The sequence below is a fragment of the Nelumbo nucifera genome, chromosome 2 (assembly GCF_055504915.1).
Source record: "Nelumbo nucifera cultivar China Antique chromosome 2, China Antique-T2T, whole genome shotgun sequence".
Classification (NCBI taxonomy): Eukaryota; Viridiplantae; Streptophyta; class Magnoliopsida; order Proteales; family Nelumbonaceae; genus Nelumbo; species Nelumbo nucifera.
This window is the reverse complement of record NC_142650.1, coordinates 45,064,209-45,076,513: the sequence shown is the minus strand read 5'-3', so window position 1 is coordinate 45,076,513 and position 12,305 is coordinate 45,064,209. Positions and strand designations below refer to the sequence as shown.

The 12,305-nt window shown below is 34.4% G+C and overlaps 1 long non-coding RNA gene across 1 annotated transcript; it reads left to right on the top strand.

The window, feature by feature from the left end:
* The first annotated feature begins 5,302 nt into the window (after positions 1 to 5,302).
* LOC104602631 (uncharacterized) lies at positions 5,303 to 8,121 on the top strand. Its single transcript, XR_016082247.1, has 3 exons — positions 5,303 to 6,797; positions 6,863 to 6,962; positions 7,042 to 8,121. It is a non-coding gene; the product is annotated as an uncharacterized LOC104602631 (long non-coding RNA).
* Positions 8,122 to 12,305: the final 4,184 nt, after the last annotated feature.

The window sequence follows — 12,305 nt, the reverse complement described above, 5'->3', positions numbered from 1 at the left end:
TCTTAATTGTTTGTGGCCCTGACTCTTCCAAACAAAGGAAAAAGAATATATTATATATATAGTGGTTTATAGTTTTTCCACCTGTGACAAGCACCTAATGCTAATGGTAATGCACTTAGGTTCAGGTCAGGGAAGCCTCTCATGTCTTTTCACCTTTCATTTTGCTTAGATGATGCCTTAGGTTATGTCAATTAATGAGATGACTAGTTTGAGTTTGCTTTTCTGTGCATGTCGACAAGAACGCATTATTATCTTAATTCCTACCATCTTAGGGAATCTCCTAATACAACTAACTACTCCTTTATCATAATTAATACCATAATTATCTTAATTAATACATTGATTCCCATTCCCGTTCATATATTTATATTGATTGTTCTTCTTGGGATTAGGACAGAAATGGGCTGAAAACAATGAAAAGAAAAAGAGTTGATATATTCTTGATTGGATTGTCTTCGATGTGAACTAACTTGGCACTATTGAATAAGAGAATCTAAACATTCATTGGTTGTTGGTTAATGCCTATTGACCCCGCAACCATTATCGCTATTTTAATTTTCTTCTGATTTTAAAATATTCAGAAACGTCAAGGGATCGAGTTGATGCATGATGTAGATTGACTAGGTAGGTGGATTATCCTCTCACTCTCACATATAGATGATATAATAATGGTGATCATCAAGAAGCAATTGGGTACATGCATAAAACTTTTCCTTGGGGGAATCAGGAATGTGCTTCTTTCTTGGTGTTAATATAACGTAAGTGGGCCTTAATTTACAATAAGGATGGGAGATTGTTAAGTCAATTATCAACCCTGTTGCTGTTCAGACTTAAGAAGTTCTAGCCCTTCCAAAAGAGGTTTGCCTGCTGGAGTCATCCTACAGTAGTCGGCGTATAAACATAATCTTCTTTATAATCTAATGCTGGAAAGTAAAAAAGGATGCACGCTGCCAGCAAAAAAAAAAAAAGGTTTACGCTGAGGAGATAATCTTTAGCATTTGAATATTATTAATTGTAGAACGATCGACAGTAGTCCAAAGGCTCCAAGCGACCAATAACATCACTTCACGCTCGTGTATATTCTTTTAAAACGTGGCTTAGCTACTAGTTAGTATATTGTTTATAATTACAAGTTAGAAAGTCAATTAATTATCAGTTGGGTATCTACCAAAAGAAAAAAAAATATATATATATATATATATATATATATATCTGTATTAGAAAATATCTGTATTTGCTTGCTGAGCAGCTTCTGTCTTGTGTAGATAAGAAAACAAATATCTCAGGGCTTTTACCCCATGAGTGATTGACAGGTTTTAACCCTGCCGCATAATCTTTATTTAGTGAACCTTAATACTAACTAATTCAAGGTGGGTTGGTTTCTAAAGATTAAATGGTTTGGCTTAAAATATTCTAGTGCTAATTAACATTTTTTACTGTATACTGTATACTATTGATTGAGCACATAAATTTTGATATCAGAGCTTATCCCACTTCAAGCATATTGATCATATATATGCATGCAAATTTTGATATAAGAGCCTGTCTTTTCATTCTAAGTTTGAAGCAAGGGAAAAAAAAATTGCTTGGAAATGAATAAAGGGTTTGGAGCATGGAATCCTTAATATAGAAGTCAAGTTGGTTTTGGACCAAAGAGTTATCATATATATATATATATATATATTTTCTTGTCAATTGGTCAAATTTGAAGCTAAAAGTCCTTTCCACAAGGTTAAACGTAACTAAAACCCTCTGCTTTAGGTCATGAGTTTTATTTATATAAAACTTGTAATGGTTAATATATAACACTAAGGCATTGGTTTGGGAGTGTTTTATTAGATGAATAAATGTTTATCCTAATAAGCTCTTATGAATGCTTGGTGAAAAAGTACTTCAAATAAAACCAAAATTTTGAAATTATTCTGAACAAGTTTATTTTTCCTAAGAAAGCACTCGTTCATTCACCAGATAGGAAACCCTCTGGAGCTGCTTCTAAATGCGACATATGTCAACCCAAACTGAACCTTCGCGACAATTTTGATGGTTCTGCATATATAAAAAATCATGTATGAAAAAGTTAGGATTGTCTCTGGGTCAGGTCTGGTTTGGAAGAAGCTGTACCAGTCTTGTTTGGATTACTAATTGGGACAAAATTATAGATTCAGAACTGTTCTGATTAATTATTAATCAGGCCTCACCAATTAGACCCAAACATATTGACATGCATCTATAATTATTTATATTGCTTACAACTTACAACTTCATTTTTGGTAATATAACCTTAATAAAAATATAGTAAAATAGTTAATAGTTAATATATTAATAAATTAAGTGTTTTCAACCAAAATGATCTTATATATTATTTATCAAATTTATCTTTCCTACATGAAATATAATAAAAATTGCAACAAAACTAGATGGGTTCGACCCAATCGAATCTTAGATGGGTTCAACCCATCCCACGTATATGCTTCCCGTCCAAAAAATAAGTGGTCTACATAAAAAAATGCCCCTTAATGATAAAACTAACTCTCACTAACCAGAGTACTACATTAACTATTATATGACAAAGATATCCCTAATTTTTCACAGCCTACCAACTGTTCCCTTCAAACACCAGCACTGATGGGTACATTTTAATAGGGTGCAAATGGATCGGATCGTGATCTAAGATTCGATCCTATTTGGTCGAATTTGGATCATTATTGCTAAGATTTTTATATCAAATCGAATAACAGGATCTAATCAGAAATCTGATCGGATTCAGATCACCCCCTATCTGGTCCGACATGTATTATATATTTATAAATATAAATATATATAATACATATATATATGTTATTTATTTATTTATAAATATAGTTTTATATTATATTTTTATAAATTTATTATATTATTTAGTTTTTATAAAAAAAACATGTATATATATGATGGAAATAATTGAAAAATTATCTGTATTTTTTGCTTTTATTTTATTTAAATTAGTATATTTTATTTTTCTTTTAATAATTTATTAATTTTTAAAGAAAATAAGCCGGATCGGATCAGATCAGATCCGAAGATTTGACTTACCGATAGGATTCAAATTCAAATTGAATCATATCGGATCGGATCCGACATAAACAGTGTCATATCAGATTCGAATATACCCTTATTCCAATCCGTTTGCATCACTACATTTTAAGTGAATAGAAGAATTTATTCTGCAATTTTTGTTCATAGATTGAGTTAAATAGAGGTTATCATTGGACTCTTGAAAAAGAGCCTAAAATATAAAAACCTCCCTTGAAGTTTTTGACAATCATGATTAGACTTGGCAAAAAGTTGACATAACCCAACCCGAAAAAACAGGGTTAGGGTCTCATATTTAGCTACCTGAATGTAAGAATGACCTGACCCAACCCAACCCGAAAAAACTAGGTTGGTTCATGGGTTAACCCATTGACCCGATTGTCAAGTCTAATTGGGACTATTTGTGCATTGTTAGAAGTTTCCACTCTTTAATTTTTCTATTTAGTCTTTACTCTTTATTGTTTACTCTTTAAATTGTTAAACGTTCAAGTTTTTTTATTTTATATTTGGAATTTTAAGGTTAATTCCTTTAATTTTGGCATTTTCATGTAGTTTTTCTTTATTTTTTTAAATTTCAGTTATTTTTTGGGATGACCCGATTGACCCATGGGTCAATCCTAACCAGAACATTTAGGGTTAGGGTCTAGCATTTGATACCCACCCCGAAGTGTCTTGACCCAACCCGAACCTGACCCACCCAACCCAATTGCCAGGTCTGTTCATGATAATTTCCCCCAAGGTTTCACTTTAACAAAACGGTAAAATATAAAAACCTCCCTTGAGGTTTTTAACAATCAAAAAACCTCTCTTATAATTTCACCTTCACAAAAGCCTCCCTTATAGTATTGAGAAAATTTGCAAATACCTCCCCTTTTTATTGTCATGCTCATGGACATAAAATGTTGGTCTAATGCATTGATTTTTCAAAAATAAATATCCATTTACCCTTCCATCTATCAATTTAGATGAAAAATTACTAAAATACTCCCAAATGAATTTTTCTCTCTTAATTAAAAAAGATGTTGGGATTAAATTGAAAAGAATAAAAATAATTTCTCTGTAAAAATGTTGGGTCCACTGAAGTTTAGAAGAGAAAATTTGGCATTTTAAATTATATTGAAAGATTCCCTAATAAATTGTAAGGGTAATTTCAAAATTTTGAAGTCTTCATTAGTGGAACAAAGATGGAAGGGAGGTAATTGTAGGTTTTTGGTAAACTATAAGGGAAGTTTTTATGAAAGTGAAACCTCAAGGAAGGTTTTTATATTTTATCCTTAGGCTCCATTCATTTACAAGTAAATATGCATGTGAAAGTTGATCAATGGGCAACTTTTTCACATTGACCAACTTTCCCATGTTCTTTTTGCATTAAGCAATGAGTCCCACGGTAAAATTACCCTTACTTTCATGGGTAAAACTTACCCATACCATAGGTGGGTAAATAACTTTCCCACATGGGACAAACTTTTATAGGTACAAATGTCATTTTATTATTTATTTGAGAATCCTGAAAATCAAAAGAACATGGGTAAGTGAACTTACCTAGGTAAACGTTACCCGGTAAACATTAAACCTGGATAAGTGCACTTACCCAATTAAGCTGCACTCTTACAAACAAACAAGGCCTTAACAAAAACTTCCCCTACCTTCCTTTCATCTTTGTCCCATTAATGGAAACTTTAAAGTTATAAAATTACCCTTATAACTTATTACGGCATCTTTCAATATAATTCAAAATGCTAGATTTGCTCTTTTAGACTTCACCAAACCTAATGTTTTATAGAGCAAAATTACTTTATTCTTTTCAATGAGACCTGTAGAAATTTTTTAATTAAAAGCGAAAAGTTTAGAGGATATTTTTATAAATTTTCATCTGAATTGATACATATAATTGTAAAATGGCTGCTTTTAAAACTAATGCATTATACCCATGTTTTTGTCTAAGACAACAACAAAAGGGAGGTAACTCTAGGTTCTTTCAAGGGAGATGTTTTATCAAATTAAAGCCTTAGGGGAGGTTTTATTATTGTTAGAAACCTTAGGTTAGGTTTTTTATATTTTATCCATAAAAACGTATGACAACTTGACAATGGAGTCGCTGGAGGTAAAAAAAAAATCATGTATGTTGTAACAATACCCCTTAATGTGCTTGGTGGTATTCTTAATTGTATTCTTTTTCATTTTTCCATTTGAAGTACTGTATTCTTTTCTATTTTCGAAGGGTAACAATATCATTTGGAAGCAAGGTTTTTAAAAACGAACCGGAAACAGAATCGGTTAGGGGACTGGTTTCCGGTTAAGCGGTTCAACTTTCTGGGTCGAACGGTTCGACTAGTGACATCATAAATAAATTCGACTAGTGACATCTCTCTCTCTCTCTCTCTCTCTCTCTCTCTCTCTCTCTCTCTCTCATTGGATGGTGGAGTACTCCATCTATTTTGTCTGAAGCAAGAAATAGAGCAGCCTTTGCTATATGGGCGGGCTTTAACACAGTGCCCTTCAAGTTGTAGGCCAATGGGGTAGCGACTCCGAAAGGGGAGATGTAGTTGACCCTGATGCCATGAGCCCCAGTTCACTACAGGCTGACCGGACCAGCCCCACCAATGCGTGCTTAGAAGTGGTGTATGAACGAGGAGCAGAGCCACTCAAGGCCGCTGCCACAGTTTCAGTGCAGACGATCGAACCACATATCTTTCTCTCCACCATAGCCCGACTTGCGTGCTTAATCATTGATGCCACCCCTCTCACATTCATGAACATGGTGTTATCGAACTCTTCCATATACATCTCTAGAATGCCACTTAGAGGACCCAAGATCCCTACTGATTGATGCAAGTGATTGCCGCTGCAAGTGGCTGCAACTGTTACTGCTGCTAAAAACCCTCATTCGTTGTTGCAAAATCGTCGGTCGTCGTTGCAAATTTGGTCACAAGCAAGCTAGCCATCCGCCGCTACAAGTGCTAGCCGCCACAAGGCCCGCCAACTCTTACTACTGGCTGCAAGTGTTGCCCGCTACCTGCAACTTTGTCGTTGGACGCCAGAGGTATTTGCCGCTGTAGGTGGGGTTGGTTGGGTGTGAGGGTTGAGAGGAGGGAACTCGGGAAACCCTAAAGCTAAAGGGACTAAACATTCAATTGGGTTGGGGAGAAGGTATTTTATTTTTTGTTTTTTTTCTATTTAAAACATTGAAAATAAAAAGGGTAACCCGCAAACCGCTGCTCGGGTCGAACACTTTAGCAGTCCGACCACCCGGGTCAGCGGTTTTATGATTTTTTCAACGATTTTTAAAAACTTCTGGTTTTTAGTAAAACCGGACTCAAGGGCTGACTGGTTACCGGTTTTCCCGGTCCAACCATCCAGTCCGATTCTGTTTTGAAAACCATGTTTTGAAGTACTGTATTTTTTTGGAAAAAATCCCGATAAGTACCTTGTACTTTAGGCCTAGTGTCAATTTAATGCCCGAACTTTAAAACGCGACAATTTAATTCCCAAACTTTCAATCAGTACCTGGCGTTAACTCAGCATCAGTCGAAACCATCACGTGAGGTGAGGTGCGATTTAAATGTTTTCATAATGCCAAAATTAACCTCCATGATAATTTTCAAACCATTTTACCCTTTTCTCTTATTTTTCCCTTTTCCCCTTTCTCTCTCAATCTAGGTTGAAGAAGGATCAAGGGAAGTGGTGAGCGCAGCCCTTCATTCCGAACACAGTGTTCATACGTGGTAAGTGTAGCCTTTGGTTCCGACCTCCACGGTAATTTTCTGAACTCCTGCTCTTGCTCGCGTAGGTGGTAAGCTTCGATCAATTCCAACTTCCAACTTGAAGGAACATAGAGGAGAAGAGAGGAGACTGTTCACGCGCAGGTTGAATGAACGTCCAAGAAGGTGGTAAGCTTTAAACTCCTAACGTCTGATCAGTTTCACAAATTAGCTATCGTGCTAGAGTGGCTGAGTGGCTGCCTGTCAGGTCGTCCGTTATGAGAGAGCGCAAGGTCCAATTCTGAGAATTGATGAGGGCGAGGAGCTTGCCGACTTTTGGGATGCTCTAGCTAGTGCTCCGCTTCTTAGTGATGATCTTGACAAAGTGGCCGACAAACTCGATTTTTCTGCCAGTAAGGATCAGGTTGCAACGGCAATTCGTCTTGGGGTTGGTGGGAAGAAGGTGGATGAATATGATTTGGACTATGAGATTTTCCAGAAGGCGCTTTCGGGTGGTGTGGTTATACAGAGAAAAAGAACCTAATTTTTCAGGTTGAAAAAGTCCCTTTCCCTAATTTTCTTCCTCTTCTTTTCATTTGATTTGTTTGAAGGGGAAAGGTGGCCGGTTATGAAGTATATATGTAGAAAAATAAATGAATGCGCAGCAAGAAATGGATGAGGATTGGTACATTGTCTAGGAAGAAATGGATGTCCAATGCCTCTACTTTTTGTCTGATCAGTGCTGGCCATTGGTACGTTGCCCACCAAGAAATGGATGGGGATTGGGAAATTTTGATTTTTTGACAAATGGTTATGAAGTGTATATGGAAAGAAAGTGTGAATTAAGGCTCTCCATCACTTCGTAATGGTCTCACCTGTGTCTCTGTAATTCGATCAGTTTGTTTACTCAGATTCATCTGGAGCTCTCTACAAAGCTACAGCCAACAAGTTAACAGAAACAGCTTGGCCAAACCCAATAGTTGCACAGCTGGACCTTGAACCCTCTAAGAAAAACCAAATTTTGCCGGAGGCATCAGAGATGGTGGGAACAAAAGGTTCAGTAGCTGGACCTTGAACTCTCTAAGAAAAACCAAATTTTGCCGGAGGCATCAGAGATGGTGGGACCAAAAGGTTCAGTAGCAGTAGCTTCATATAGGCTGATCAGAAAATCCCTAAAAATCTTGCATTAAAATCAACCAGAAGTCAATGTAATATAAATACAATAAAAAAGCATAGAGAATAATAGATAAAAGCAAAAAAAAAAAACCCTGGTCGCCTCTTCCGGCACCAGCAACAAGGGGTCTTCTTCTCCGGCAACGGTTGAGTTAGAAAAAGGGGTACCATTATCAGATGTGATTTCTTCCGGCAATTTCTTCCACAATACACGGAGCAGATCTTCGTACGACGTTGTCTGGTTTGTCACTCGTCGATTTCAACTTTTCCGGCTTCGCATTCCTCTTGACATTACCAACGTGTGGAACTGGTTTCTTCGAAACTTCAGGTAATAGAATAGGTGAACAATGGTTCCCACTTGTAGAGAAGGGATTATAGCTGCGGTCATTTTCATCATTTCAAAAAATAGTTCACACATTGGTCGAACTGCAGGTGTGTATTCCGACTGATGGTGAGTTAATGCATTTGTCGTAAATTGAAAGTTTCGGGTACTAAGTTCGTGTACTAAATTAGTAATAGGCCTAAAGTATAAGGTAATTATCGGAAAATTTTCCTATTTTTTTATATTTTTTATAATTCCATCTTTGTTTGCATTTTTTTTGTATTTTTGTTGTATTTTATCACTTTTATTTATATTGTATTTTTTTGTTTTTAAAATTTTTAGTGTTTTTGTATTTCCTCATTTCTTTGTTATATTTTCTCCAATTTTCTTTTTTTTTTGTGTGTGTTTTGTTTTATGTTCCTCTTTTTCTTCATTTTTTTTATATTTCTTATATTTTCTACAATATCCTACTTTACTTAAATGTTATATTTGTATTGTATTTTATCATTTCTCTAGAAAATAGTCTCATAAAATGTTATAAGAGAAGTTTGGAGTTTTAAAATAGTTAAACATGCACATGAGAATATGTTTTTAATTAATTGACAAATGCTAATAAAAGGGGAAAAATGATAAACAAAATTCAAGGTGGGTTTTTATTACAAATAAAAGTTCGAGGATTAAGTGTCACAATCCCAAAGTAAGGGTACTCATAATATTATCCAAAAACCCTAATTTCACACCCATTTTATGAAGAAGTGAGTAAGTACTTTTAATCAAGGTTTAAAGTGTCAATATGATACTCTTGATACGGGGCATATTATATTTGTATCTATGTCCATGGATATGGGATACGTTTGGGTACATATCCCACTATCCCACAAGTTGTGCATATCAAGATGATACATCTCTAGATCAGTGCCTACTTACCGCTTTTGGATTGTTTTCAAACTTTAATTTAATAAAAACTGGAAAGTATAATTAAAAAATGAAATAAAATTATAATTATAAAACTGAAATAGGTAATTTGAGATTTAATTTTTTCCCAAAAGTTTAATAAGAATTTAAAGTTTTAAAAATAATTTATTTTATCTACCTTAAAAATTAATATATTTTATTTTACAATTATATGCTAAAAATGAAAACCTATTTGTTATTTGAAAATTGGAGATTCTTTATGTAGAAATACCAAATAAACGAACTTTCCAAAAAATAATAAAAATTGAAAATCATAAGTGATAATCATTGTATGATGTGTACATGTTTTAGAGTCCTAGATTGCAATGTTTTTATTCATATAATTTATTAATGTGTGCATTTTTCATATGTTTATACCTTATTCATAGATAATTCTACTTTAGATTTAGTATTATTAATGTATTTATATGATTCGTATGCATTTTTAGTGCATTCAAGCATTTCAATATCTTTCATCCATATTCATGTGTTTCAAAAGTGTATCCATACTTTCCAATGCATTAATGTATTTATGCTTTAATCTTTAAGCTTTCAGTATTATTAATGTATTTATACTAATACTTTAACGAGTTTAATCTTTAAGCTTTGATTTTAATTTTGCCACCCACCTTTTAATCCTATCCTATATGGTAAGGTAGCGCCTACAATTTTGAATTGGGTCAGAAGGAAGGACCACCTAGGCCATTTGGTCGAAGATTCAATCCAACAGGACGTGTCACGGGCCACATATTGTACTTTAGGCTGTGTTTGGTTGCAATGCAAATAAATTTGCACTGATGTGAAACTGTGGCAATGAAAGTGTTTTGAGTCCTATTTTTGTCTCAAATTTTAACTTATATATTTAATTGCATTACAAATGAAGTAAATTAAGACATGAAACAGAATAAAGTAAAACCTAAAATAAAATTAAATAAAAATTTACATTTTTTTCATTTGCACTCCCATACATTTGAACTAATACGATTAAAATTGCACTACAACCAAAAAACAGTCTTGAGCTTTTGATGTTTTTGTTGTCCACCATGATACATCTGTATGTCCTCTCTTCCTATGTGAAAAAGCCTGGTAGGACTTTCATTTATCACCCAGGCCTGGCCAGGAATAAGGTAACTGAAAGTCATGTTGCAAGTTTAAACCTATTGTCGGATGAGGGGTTTGATTTTCTTGTTTGGTTTTACTACAAAAAAAAAAAAAGAGGTTTTTACCGACCACCGGCACAAACTTCATAACCGCCGGTATTGATTTTATGCGGCGGTCTTTCTTTCCCGGTATAACCACTGTCGGAGAAAGTTATGACCGTCCCAACCTTTATTCAAAACCGCCGGTAAATGTGATACCAATTTGGACCATTAAATCAAACCATTACCGGCGGTTTGCCAAAATTGCTGGCCATAGCTGGGGATTTTGTCATCCTGAAGATGAATGCTAGTGCGCTAGAATTGAAACTTCTCTTAGAATTATTTGAAAGCGGATCCATATGCCTTGTTGATGAACTTTTCTGAAAATACCGATTACCAAGATAAGACTGAATAGACCTCCTCAACGGTCTTAGAAGTAGTGGTGTGTTTTGTCCATCAATGGTGAGATGGATGTATTTCCATTTGCAAGTTGGTTTACTTTATGATTTGCTTTCTTCGACGTTTAGCTTCCTTTGAACTTGTGTTCATCAGTACTGATCTATGCATGAAACTCGCGCGTTTACGTTCTCTTTTTAATCCGGTTGAGAAGATAACATTTGCTCTAGTCTGCTTTGTTATCCTTAATTCGAAGTTCGAACTACCAAAAAATTTGCTTGCTATTTATAGGTGTACTCTGTTTGCTTGTTTTATTAATTATTATTATGGATGCCTCAATATTGCATTATGTTGGGTGAAAATGTGTGGTACGTAGTTTCTCCATGTGCAAAAAAGTGTCATTTACAGGAGACACACAGATTTCTGGTATGATCAATGTAAGCATAAACTTGAACATTAAGGAAAAGTGTCATTTACCATTGATTTTTGTTTTATAAGATTACGATTGATAAAATATGATAAGACCACAGGTGGTTTTTGAGGCAGACTTTAATCTTTTCATCAACCAGAAATATGTTTCGTTCTTCAGGGCAACATATAAGATAAGGCCGGAAATGAGAAGAATTTGTACAATTCTAGTACAGGATACATGAGATGATGCAACTTTGGTTTTGGTTCTGCCCTTTATGATAGCGGTTACGTTATGCCTGTAAAACAGGTAACTTATAATTTGAGCTGAGCTTCGTGGTGATTTGGCGAAATGTTGTCCTTTTCTCTTTGGTGAAATCAAAGCTTTCATCATATAGCTGAAACCGACCAGAGAACTATTACATCCAAAAAAATGCATTTTTTTCATTTTTTTTTTCTGGAACCACAAAGTAGCTACCCTGGCTCCATTAATCAACCAGCATTGAATCCATGATACCAAGTAGCCTCTATTCTAATGATAATGATGCTCACTTCTCATCTAGTCTGAGTTGAGGTTCAAATGTCGGAACTAAAATGTAGAGATGCAAATTGATCGGATCGGATTCAAATTGGGTGATATCCGATCTGATCCAATCTCACAAAGGTCATTTCGAATTCTAATCCATTAAGGATGTTGGATATTCAAATCTGATCTTTCATTTAATTTTGTAAAACTTAACAAATATTAAAAAAAGGCATAACAGTCTATAAAAAAACAAAAAACACAACCATTTTTGTCATATATATACATGTCTTTTTATAAAAAGATTAATATAAAAATTACAAAGATGCAATATAAAAATATTTATAAATAAATAACTAATTATGCATATTGGATTCTTTTGAATCAGATAAGGTGATCTGAATTCAATCTGATTTAATTGGATCCTATTATTTGATATGATCCAAAAATCCAACAGGGATACATCCAAATCCAGCAAAATAGGGTTTTGAATTTAGATTGGATCATTATCTTACTCATTTGCACTCCTACTAAAATGAGATATAATGAAGAGCAGATAAAAAGTCATTTTTTTGTGGTTTTATATATCAACCTTTTGGAGACATCCACAGGGATGT